The sequence below is a fragment of the Oncorhynchus tshawytscha genome, linkage group LG22 (genome assembly GCF_018296145.1).
Source record: "Oncorhynchus tshawytscha isolate Ot180627B linkage group LG22, Otsh_v2.0, whole genome shotgun sequence".
Classification (NCBI taxonomy): domain Eukaryota; kingdom Metazoa; phylum Chordata; class Actinopteri; order Salmoniformes; family Salmonidae; genus Oncorhynchus; species Oncorhynchus tshawytscha.
Genome location: NC_056450.1, coordinates 13,736,256 through 13,748,287, shown reverse-complemented (window position 1 = coordinate 13,748,287; position 12,032 = coordinate 13,736,256). Strand labels below are relative to the sequence as shown.

General features: G+C 40.6%; 1 non-coding gene across 1 annotated transcript; it reads left to right on the top strand.

Moving 5' to 3' along the window:
* Positions 1–6,261: 6,261 nt before the first annotated feature.
* LOC112222455 lies at positions 6,262–6,315 on the top strand. Its single transcript, XR_002949152.1, has one exon. It is a non-coding gene; the product is annotated as a U7 small nuclear RNA (small nuclear RNA).
* The last annotated feature ends 5,717 nt before the right edge of the window (positions 6,316–12,032 follow it).

The following is a 12,032-nucleotide window of genomic DNA, read 5'->3' as shown; positions in this document are numbered from 1 at the left end:
AGCGATATTTGACGTCCCGGAATGCCCCGTCAGCAGCAGAGGACCACATGAACGGAACCTTGGGAGAGGTGAGTGCAGACAGGGGGAAAACCAGGGTGCTGTAACCCCGGATAAATTGGCGATAAAAGTTGGGTTGTCTGGGAGGCAGCCTAACACGGTAGTAAAACCACAGCCCCTCAGTGACTCAGCTGTTAGCAGTGCCGTCTTATTGGTCACTCCACTTTCTCAGGAGCCCCGCTTACCTCCCCCGGAACGCTTCAATAGAGAGCCGAGCACCTGTCCGGCGTTTCTAGCTCAGTGTGCCCTCATCTTCGAGCTTCAGCCCTCCTCCTTCCCCCCAGATCGCTCCAAGATAGCCTACCTCATCACACTGAGGTCTTGAAGGGCTCTCATTTGGGCTACTGCTGTACGGGAACAACAGCCGGCCAATTGATTTAGTCTGAAGGGGTTCGTCTATCGTTGTCGCTGATTGGGAACCATACTTAGGTAGCTTTTTCCCACATTGTTTTTGATGGTAGTTGTTTTCTGTTTAGTGTTTTGCACCTGACAGGACTGTTTCGGTTTCGTTTATTTACCTTGTCATTTTTGTTTTAGTGTTCTGTTTAATAAAAAGTCATGAACATTTACCACGCTGCGCTTTGGTCCGATTCCTCCTCTTCAGAAGACGACACCCATTCACAGGTCTTTCCAATACTTTCCAAAGGCACTGTAAATAGATCTGCAAAGGTCTGCCAAAGTAGATGCATCTACCGTAAGTGATGCACAAACACTTCCTCTGAATGACAGATGTAGCCTCAGAGCAGATGGAACAGGTTGATAAAACACACTTCCACTGAATGACAGATTTCACCCCAGAGCTGATTGAACAGCTTGATAAACATGGCTACATGAACAGGAAGGAAGCACTGAGAGCCTACATGGAAAAATACTACAGTTTACTATAGAATACTACAGTACTTAATATTGAATTCTGTTGAAAACTATAGTACACTGTAGAATACTATACTACAAACTGTAGTATCCCCCGATAGTATTCCTCATGTGTAGTATTTACTATATGATTTTGTAGTATACTGTAGTAAATACTACAGTATTTTACGCAAAACAGCACTATAGTAAATACTACAGTAATTTCTGCAAAAACACTAGAATACTATTCTACACACTGTAGTATCCCTCAATAATATGTATTATTTACTGAATCATCATTTTATGGTATATTGTAGAATACTATATTAACTTTGAGTGTTATCTGCAACAACAAAAAAACACTGTAGTAAAAACTACCCTCATTTCTATGTCAGAGATAATGAAACAGAAAACACTATAGTAAATCAATGGGGATACCTAGTCAGTTGTCCAACTGAATGAATTGAACTGAAATGTGTCTTTTGCATTTAACCCAACCCCTCTAAATCAGAGAGGTGCAAGGGGCTGCCTTAATATACACTTAATATTAATATGCACCCAGTGGGTTAACTGCTTTTCTCAGGGGTAGAACAACAGATGTTTATCTTGTCAGCTCTGGGATTTGACCCAGTAACCTTTCAGTTACTGGCCAAATGCTCTAATCCCTAGGCTACCAATACTACAGTAACATCTGCAAAAACACGACAGTAAATACTACAGTATACTACAGTCCACAAAAACACTGCAGTAAGTGCTATAGTATATACAAAAATTTATTTACTTCAGTATACTACAGGTTGCCTAGTGGTTAGTGTTGGGCCAGTAACCAAAAGGTTGCTGGATCAAAACCCTGAGGTGACAAGGTAAACATCTGTTGTTCTGATCCCCAGTAGGTTGTCATTGTTAATAAGAGTTGTTTCTTAACTGACTTGCCTAGTTAAATTGAAAAAAGTAGTTATTTTGCAGACAGTCCACAAAAACACTACAGTGAATATTACAGTAAAGTCTGCAAAAACACTAGAGTGAATACTATAGTTTTAATACCAGCCTAGAGGTTAGAGCGTTGGGCCAGTAACCGAAAGGTTGCTGTATCGAATCCCTGTGCTGACAAGGTAAAAATCTGTCGTTCTGCCCCTGAGCAAGGCACTGTTCCCCGTACGCCGAAGACGTGGATGTCGATTATGGCAGCCCCCCCACACCTCTCTGATTCAGAGGGGTTGGGTTAAATGCGGAAGACACATTTCAGTTGAATGCGTTCAGTTGTACAACTGACGAGAAATCCCCCTTTCCCCACTATAGTATGTTTTTGTGTGTCAAATCTCTGTTAGAGACCAGTATGGATGGATGGTGCAAGATGGTGCAATATGTGTAACGTCCCCAAAAATGTGTGAGTGTTAAAATATTTGCCCTTTTCAGCACTACAAGTCTCTAATGTGTCTCCTTATATGAGCTTGGGGTCAATAGTTTTAATACAAAGATCTGTGTTGTTTTTCCTGTGGATCTGAGGTGGGAGATCTCGCGAGGGCATGTTGCTTAGATATTGTTCTGGCCCAATCAATCTTATCCACAAGGTTCACTGTCAGAGTAAGAAATGTTTAAGGCAGGTACTGAGGTGACGAGAGTCCAACTCCTCACAACACTGTTTGCTTTACTGGTGCCATTAGCCATTTGTTAGAAGGAGACATGGCAATTACCCTAAAAAGGAAAGAGAGCTGTAGAGGGCTGTTGAGGGTTTAATGAAAACCCTGTTCCCATGCCTGTTAGGCTTTAGAAAATATAAAAATCCAGAGAAACGCTAACGATTTGTCAGATTAGAAGAATAACAAACACATATTCTGTGAAAATGTGACTAAAAATTTCCATGTATTCTGTCAATAGTAATGTTTATATATATATATATATATATATATATATATATACAGTTAAAGTCAGAAGTTTACATACACTTATATTGGAGTCATTAAATTTTGTTTTTCAACCACTCTACAAATTTTTTGTTAACAAACTATAGTTTTGGCAAGTCGGTTAGGACATCTACTTTGTGCATGACACAAGTAATTTTTCCAACAATTGTTTACAGACAGATTATTTCACTTATAATTCACTGCATCACAATTCCAGTTGGTCAGAAGTTTAAAAACACTAAGTTGACTGTGCCTTTAAACAGCTTGGAAAATTCCAGAAAATGATGTCATGGCTTTAGTAGCTTCTGATAGGCTAATTGACATCATTTGAGTCAATTGGAGGTGTACCTGTGGATGTATTTCAAGGCTTCAAACTCAGTGCCTCTTTGCTTGACATCATGGGAAAATCAAAAGAAATCAGCCAAGACCTCAGAAAAAAATTTGTAGACCTCCACAAGTCTGGTTCATCCTTGGGAGCAATTTCAAAACGCCTGAAGGCACCACGTTCATCTGTACAAACAATAGTGTGAAAGTATCAACACCATGGGACCACGCAGCCGACATACTGCTCAGATTGGAGACGCGTTCTGTCTCTTAGAGATGAACATTCTTTGGTGCGAAAAGTGCAAATCAATCCCAGAACAACATCAAAGGACCTTGTGAAGATGCTGGAGGAAACAGGTACAAAAGTATCTATATCCACAGTAAAATGAGTCCTATATCGACATAACCTGAATGTCCCCCCAGCAAGGAAGAAGCCACTGCTCCAAAACCGCCATAAAAAAAGAGAGATTACCGTTTGCAACTGTACATGGGGACAAAGATTGTACTTTTTGGAGAAATATCCTCTGGTCTGATGAAACAACAATAAAACTGTTTGGTCATAATGACCATCGTTAAGTTTGGAGGAAAAAGGGGGAGGCTTGCAAGCCGAAGAAAACCATCCCAACCATGAAGCATGGGGGTGGCAGCATCATTTTGTGGGGGTGCTTTGCTGCAGGAGGGACTGGTGCGCTTCACAAAATTGATGGCATCATGAGGTAGGAAAATTAGGTGGATATATTGAAGTAACATCTCAAGACATCAGTCAGGAAGTTAAAGTTTGGTCGCAAATATGTCTTCCAAATGAACAATGACTCAAAGCATACTTCCAAAGTTGTGGAAAAATGGCTTAAGGACAACAAAGTCAAGGTATTGGAGTGGCTATCACAAAGCCCTGACCTCAATCCTATAGAACAATTGTGGGCAGAACTGAAAAAGCGTGTGCGAGCAAGGAGGCCTACAAACCTGACTCAGTTACACCAGCTCTGTCAGGAGGAATGGGCCAAAATTCACCCAACTTATTGTGGGAAGCTTGTGGAACACTGCCCAAAACGTTTGACCCAAGTTAAACAATTTAAAGGCAATGCTACCAAATACTAATTGAGTATGTAAACTTCTGACCCACTGGGAATGTGATGAAAGAAATAAAAGCTGAAATAAATCATTCTCTCTACTATTATTCTGACATTTCACGTTCTTAAAATAAAGTGGGGATCCTAACTGACCTAAAACCGGGAATATTTACTCGGATGAAATGTCAGGAATTGTGAAAAACTGAGTTTAAATGTATTTGGCCAAGGTGTATGTAAACCTCCGACTTCAACTGTACATACAATACCAGGCAAAAGTTTGTACACACATACTCATTCAAGGCTTTTACTTTATTTAAAAAAAACTATTTTCTACTTTGTAGAATAGTAGTGAAGACATTAAAACTATAAAACAACACATATGGAATCATGTAGTAACCAAAAAAGTGTTACACAAATAAAAATATTTGTTTAGATTTTAGGTTCTTCAAAGTAGCCACCCTTTGCCTTGATGACAGCTTTGCACACATTCTCTCAACCAGCTTCACCTGGAATGCTTTTCCAACAGTCCTGAAGGAGTTCCCACACATGCTGAGCACTTGTTGGATGCTTTTCCATTCACTATGCACTCCAACTTATCCCAAATCCACTCAATTGGGTTGTGGTCAAGTGATTGTGGAGGCCAGGTCATCTGATGCAGCACTCCGTCACTCTCCTTCCTGGTCTAATAATCCTACACTGCCTGGAGGTGTGTTGGGTCATTGTCCTGTTGAAAAACAAATGATAGTCCCACTAAGTGCAAACCAGATGGGATGGCGTATCGCTGCAGAATGCTGTGGTAGCCATGCTGGTTAAGTGTTCCTTGAATTTGACATAAATCACAGACAGTGTCACCAGCAAAGCACCTCCACACTATCACACCTCCTCTTCCATGCTTGACAGTGGGAACCACACATGCAGAGATCATCTGTTCACCTACTCTGCTTCTCACAAAAACACGGCAGTTGGAACCAAAAATCTCTCAGACCAAAGGACACATTTCCACCGGTCTAAGGTCAATTGCTCGTGTTTCTTGTCCCAAGCAAGTCTCTTCTTCTCATTGGTGTCCTTTAGTAGTGGTTTCTTTGCAGCAATTTGACCATGAAGGCCTGATTCACGCAGTCTCCTCTGAACAGTTGATGTTGAGATGTGTCTGTTGCTTGAGAGGCATTTATTTGGGCTGCCATTTCATTGGCTCATAACTCTAATGAACTTATGGGGTATTGTGTGTAGATTGATGAGGAAAAAAACAATTTAATCAATTTTAGAATAAGGCTTTAACCTAACAAAATGTGGAAGAAGTCAAAGGGTCTGAATACTTTCCAAAGGCACTGTAAATAGATCTGCAAAGGTCTGCCAAAGTAGATGCATCTACCGTAGGTGATGCACAAACACTTCCTCTGAATGACAGATGTAGCCCCAGAGCAGATGGAACAGGTTGATAAACATGGCTACATGAACAAGAAGGAAGCAATGACAGCACACATAAAACATACTACAGTTTACTACAGAATACTACAGTACTTACTCTAGAATTCTGTTGTAAACTGTAGTATATTGTAGAATACTATACTACAAACTGTAGTATCCCTCGATAGTATTCCTCATGTGTAGTATTTACTAAATAATTTTGTTGTATACTGTAGTAAATACTACAGTATTTGTTTCCAAAAAAAGCACTACAGTAAATACTACAGTAATTTCTGCAAAAATACTAGAATACTATTCTACACACTGTAGTATCCCTCAATCATGTGTAGTATTTAGTATATCATTTTATGGTATATTGTAGAATACTATATTCAATTCTAGTGATATCCACAACAACAACAAAAACACTGTAGTAAATGTCTGCAACAACACTACAGTCCACAAAAACATTTTTTTTTAAACTATAGTAATACTATAGTATTTAATTTGCATACACCCTGCCAATTTCCCTCCTCCATAGCTAGATTTGTGTCATCCATAAATGAGAAACATTCATGCCAAGTATAGACCATATTTTGTCTATCCGTTCAGACCCAAGTCCTTCCTACCTATAGCCACAAGTTATGGAAAATTGTCTCTTTTAGTATTTCTCCAGTAGGTTTCTCAAGGTGGAGGCCCTCATTTCTATGTCAGAGATAATGAAACAGAAAACACTATAGTAAATCAATGGGGATTCCTAGTCAGTTGTCCAACTGAATGAATTGAACTGAAATGTGTCTTTTGCATTTAACCCAACCCCTCTAAATCAGAGAGGTGCAGGGGGCTGCCTTAATCAACAGTATCCAGTGGGTTAACTGCTTTTCTCAGGGGCAGAACAACAGATGTTTACCTTGTCAGCTCAGGGATTTGATCCAGTAACCTTTCAGTTACTGGCCCAATACTCTAACCACTAGGCTACCAATACTACAGTAACATCTGCAAAAACACTACAGAAAATACTACAGTCCACAAAAACACTGCAGTAAGTGCTATAGTATATACAAAAATGTATTTACTTCAGTATACTACAGGTTGCCTAGTGGTTAGTGTTGGGCCAGTAACCAAAAGGTTGCTGGATCAAATCCCTGAGGTGACAAGGTAAACATCTGTTGTTCTGATCCCCAGTAGGTTGTCATTTTTAATAAGAGTTGTTTCTTAACTGACTTGCCTAGTTAAATTGAAAAAAGTTGTTATTTTGCAGACAGTCCACAAAAACACTACAGTGAATATTACAGTAAAGTCTGCAAAAACACTACAGTGAATACTATAGTTTTATACCAGCCTAGTGGTTAGAGCGTTGGGCCAGTAACCGAAAGGTTGCTGGATCGAATCCCTGGGCTGGCAAGGTAAAAATCTGTCATTCTGCCCCTGAGCAAGGCAGTGTTCAGGGGCACTGTTCCCCAGGAACCAAAGACATGGATGTTGATTATGGCAGCCCCCCACACCTCTCTGATTCAGAGGGATTGGGTTAAATACAGAATACACGTTTCAGTTTGTATTTATTTTACCTTAATTTAACTAGGCAAGTCAGTTAAGAACAAATTGGATGGTGCAAGATGGTGCAATATGTGTAACATCCCCAAAAAATAAAATATTTGCCCTTTTCAGCACTACATGTCTCTAATGTGTCTCATTATATGAGCTTGGGGTCAAAATGTTAATACAAAGATCTGTGTTGTTTTTCCTGTGGATCTGAGGTGGGAGATCTCGTGAGGGCATGTTGCTTAGATATTGTTCTGGCCCAATCAATCTTATCTACAAGGTTCACTGTCAGAGTAAGAAATGTTTAAGGCAGGTACTGAGGTGACGAGAGTCCAACTCCTCACAACACTGTTTGCTTTACTGGTGCCATTAGCCATTTGTTAGAAGGAGACATGGCAATTACCCTAAAAAGGAAAGAGAGCTGTAGAGGGCTGTTGAGGGTTTAATGAAAACCCTGTTCCCATGCCTGTTAGGCTTTAAAAAATCTAACAATCTAGAGAAATGCCAATGGTTTGTCAGATTAGAGGAATAACAAACACATATTCTGTGAAAATGTGACTAAAACATACGTTTCCATGTATTCTGTCAATAGTAATGTTTACATATATATATATATACAAACAAAAGTTTGGACACACCTACTCGTTCAAGGGTTTTTCTTTATTCTTTAAAACTATTTTCTACTTTGTAGAATTGTAGTGAAGACATCAAAACTATAAAATAACACAAAGGGAATCAAGTAGAAACAAAAAAGTGTTAAACAAATTAAAATAGATTTCAGAGTTTAGATTCTTCAAAGTAGCCACCCTTTGCCTTGATGACAGCTTGGCACACTTTGCACACGTTCACCTACTCTGCGTTTCACAAAGACACAGCGGTTTGAACCCAAAATATCTCAGACCAAAGGACAGAATTTCTACGGTCCATTGCTCGTGTCTCTTGGCCCAAGCAAGTCTCTTGTTCATGGTGTCCTTTAGTAGTGGTTTCTTTGCAGCAATTTGACCATGAAGGCCTGATTCACACAGTCTCCTCTGAACAGTTGATGTTGAGATGTGTCTGTTAGTTTAACTCTGTGAGCATTTATTTGGGCTGCCATTTCTGAGGCTGGTAACTCTAATGAACTTATCCTCTGCAGCAGAGGTAACTCTGGGCCTTCCTTTCCTGTGGCGGTCCTCATGAGAGCCAGTTTCATCATAGCACTTGATGGGTTTTGCGACTGCACTTGAAGAAACTTTCAAAGTCCTTGACATTTTCCTTAATGACTGACCTTCACGTCTCAAAGTAATGAATACTGTCATTTCTCTATTTCTACTTATTTGAGCAGCTCTTGCCATAATATGGACATGGTCTTTTACCAAATAGGGCTATCTTCTGTATACCACCCCTACCTAGTCACAACACATCTGATTGGTTCAAACGTAGTAAGGCAAAGGGTGGCTACTTTGAAGAATCTCAAATATAAAATATTTTTTGATTTGCTAACAGTTTTTTTCACATGATTCCATATGAGTTATTTCATATTATTCTCCAATGTGGGAAATAGTAAAAATACAGAAATAGTACAAATAAATTAGTAGGTCTATCTAAACTTTTGACTGGTACTATATGTGAAATGTCTCAATGTTATACATTTAGTCGTGATGCCTAGTGTGACTGTGTTTTTGGCTAAGGCCATGTTAAAGGTAAAATCAAACCAGGGGTGCTTATATATATCCTGTTTCACACAGTGTACAACCTGTACAAGGTTGTGGTGTGAAATGTTTTTTTGCACTCCCACTGAGACACAGCCATTATTAATGGCAGAACTGGAGCAATTAGGGTTTAGTGGGAAGATAAGCAGATTTTACAACTAGTTGGCTCTGGGATTTGAACTAGCAATCCTTCAGTTATTGGGCCAATGTTCTAACCGCTAGGCTACGTGTCAGCCACAGCAGTACCAGAGGGGTTTATCCTGTGTGTGTGTGTGTGTGTGTGTGTGTGTGTGTGTGTGTGTGTGTGTGTGTGTGTGTGTGTGTGTGTGTGTGTGTGTGTGTGTGTGTGTGTGTGTGTGTGTGTGTGTGTGTGTGTGTGTGCGTGTGTGTGTGTGTGTGTGTGTGTGCGCGTGTGCGTGCGAAAGAAAAATAATTCCCCTCTAGCTAGCTCCCCAGTGGTCACTGATTCACTGCTCTGCTCAGTTCCCTCCCTGTATCCCCACTACCCCCAGATCCATCCACTACTCTAGAGCCACATTCCTTCACTGCAGGGCCTCACGGCCAGCCCGGTCCCACAGCACGCCGGTCCCACAGCACGCCTGGCCAAATAAGAAAACAGTAAGGGGTCACAGTGTGCTCATTATTCTGAGAGACAAATAGGCCATGCAAATAAAACATGACACCCTAAACAGAGTTTGAGGTTGTGAATGCAACAGAGGACAACAGTGGTAGATGGGGCAAACACTTGGTTTAGTGTCTTTTGTCTATCAATTCAAACCTTCTACAAACGTTCCTGCCTATACTGTATGTTTTCACTAATAAAAGGCTTTTGACATCTGTAGTCAAAGAGAGATCAGACTTTTTTAAAATCACAATTAGACCCATCTCAATCGGCAGATAAAGGTTTTATCTTAATTTGTGACCGTATCCCAATCAGAAGCCATGTACTGTATTACAGTCAACGTCCGCACTAGGGGTATGCCGACATGGCCATACTTGTATTTGTAATTGTAGCCGTAAATTGACAGGTGATGGTCGGATAGGATCAGATGATACTCGTGAACGGATAAAAATGAAATGTTTTAATATACCTGCAATGCATTCGGAAAGTATTCAGACCTCTTCACTTTTTACACATTTTGTTATGTTACAGCCTTATTCTAAAATATATATTTTTTAATTCTTCTCATCAATCTACACACAGTACTCCATAATGACAATGCAATAAAAAACTGAAATATCACATTTACATAAGTATTCAGACCCTTTACTCAGTACTTTGTTGAAACACCTTTGGCAGTGATTACAGCCTCGAGTCTTCTTGGGTATGACGCTACAAGCTTGGCACACCTGTATTTGGGGAGTTTCTCCCATTCTTCTCTGTAGATCCTCTCAAGCTCTGTCAGGTTGGATGGGAAGCGTCGCTGCACAGCTATTTTCAGGTCTCTCTAAATACGTTAGATTGCGTTCAAATCTAGGCTTTGGATGCGCTACAAAAAGCTAATTCAGAGACTTGTCCCGAAGCCACTCCTGCGTTGTCTTGGATGTGTGCTTAGGGTTGTTGTCCTGTTGGAAGGTGAACCTTTGCCTTAGTCTGAGGTCCTGAGAGCTCTGGAGCAGGTTTTCATCAAGGATCTATCTGTACTTTAATCCGTTCATCTTTTCCTCTATCCTGACTAAACTCCCAGTCCCTGCTGCTGAAAAACATCCCCACAGAATAATGCGGCCCCCACCATGCTTCACCATAGGGATGGTGCCAGGTTTCCTCCAGACGTGACACTTGGCATTCAGGCCAAAGAGTTAAATCTTGGTTTCATCAGACCAGAGCATCCTGTTTCTCATGGTCTGAGAGTCCTTTAGGTGCCTTTTGGCAAACTCCAAGCGGGCTGTCATGTACCTTTTACTGAGGAGTGGCTTCCATCTGGCCACTCTACCATAAAGGCCTGATTGGTGGAGTGCTGCAGAGATGGTTGTTTTTCTGGAAGTTTCTCCCATCTCCAAAGAGGAACTCTGGAGCTCTGTCAGAGTGGCCATTGGGTTCTTGGTTACCTCCCTGACCAAGGCCCTTCTCCTCCAATTACTCAATCTGGCCGGGCGGCCAGCTCTAGGAAGAGTCTTGGTGGTTCCACACTTCTTCCATTTAAGAAGGATGGAGGCCACTGTGTTATTGGGGACCTTCAACGCTGCAGAAATGTTTTGATACCCTTCCCCAGATCTGTGCCTCGACACAATCCTGTCTCGGAGCTCTACAGACAATTACTTCAACCTCAGGGCTTGTTTTTTTCTCTGATATGCCCTTTCAACTGTGGGACGTTATATAGACAGGTGTGTGCTTTTCCAAATCATGTCCAATCAAATTAATTTACCACAGTTGGACACCAAACAAGTTGTAGAAACATCTCAAGGATGATCAATGGAAACAGGATACCCCTGAGCTCAATTTCAAGTCTCATAGCATAGGGATACTTATGTAAAAAAGGTATTTCTGTTTTTGTTTTTTAGAAATGTAAAAAAAAATCTCACTGCGAAATAAATGTGGATTAGGAGCAGCGTGCGGATAAATGCTGATTAGGAGCAGCGTGCGGAGAGGGGTTTGTGTCTGTGTATTTGTATTTGTGTGTCCTCAGTGACGTTTGCTGTCACTCAGTCAGAATTTAGAATTTAGCATTTCATATTTTTTCCCTATCCTTGCCCCGTTAAATGAGATATTATGCACATTAATAGCTTGATAGCAAATGTCCTCGTCATGTGATTTATCATGGTAGCAGTCAGCAGCAATCTAAATGATCAGGCCGAAAATATGCAAGGAAAAGTGATCGGGTGAAATTTTGAGGCGAGTGGACAGAGAAATACACTTTCTTTGTGTCCATTCAGAGCAGCAGGATCAACGTACAGGCCGCCATTCATTTTACAGACAGGCAAACTTGCCATTTTAATTATTTAGACTACATAAAACCTTGAACATTACTGACTCAAAGACATTACAGTATGGTTTAGAAACTATGTGACTGACTGACACAAGAAAGATGCTGGCTGGCACCCAATTGAATACATTTTTGGATCACGGATATTTACAAAAAGTACTCGGATTATAATCGTATCCAGAAAATTGAATTTGAATTTTGGCCCATTCCTCCTGACAGAGCTGGTGTAACTGAGTCAGGTTTGTAGGCCTCCTTGCTCGC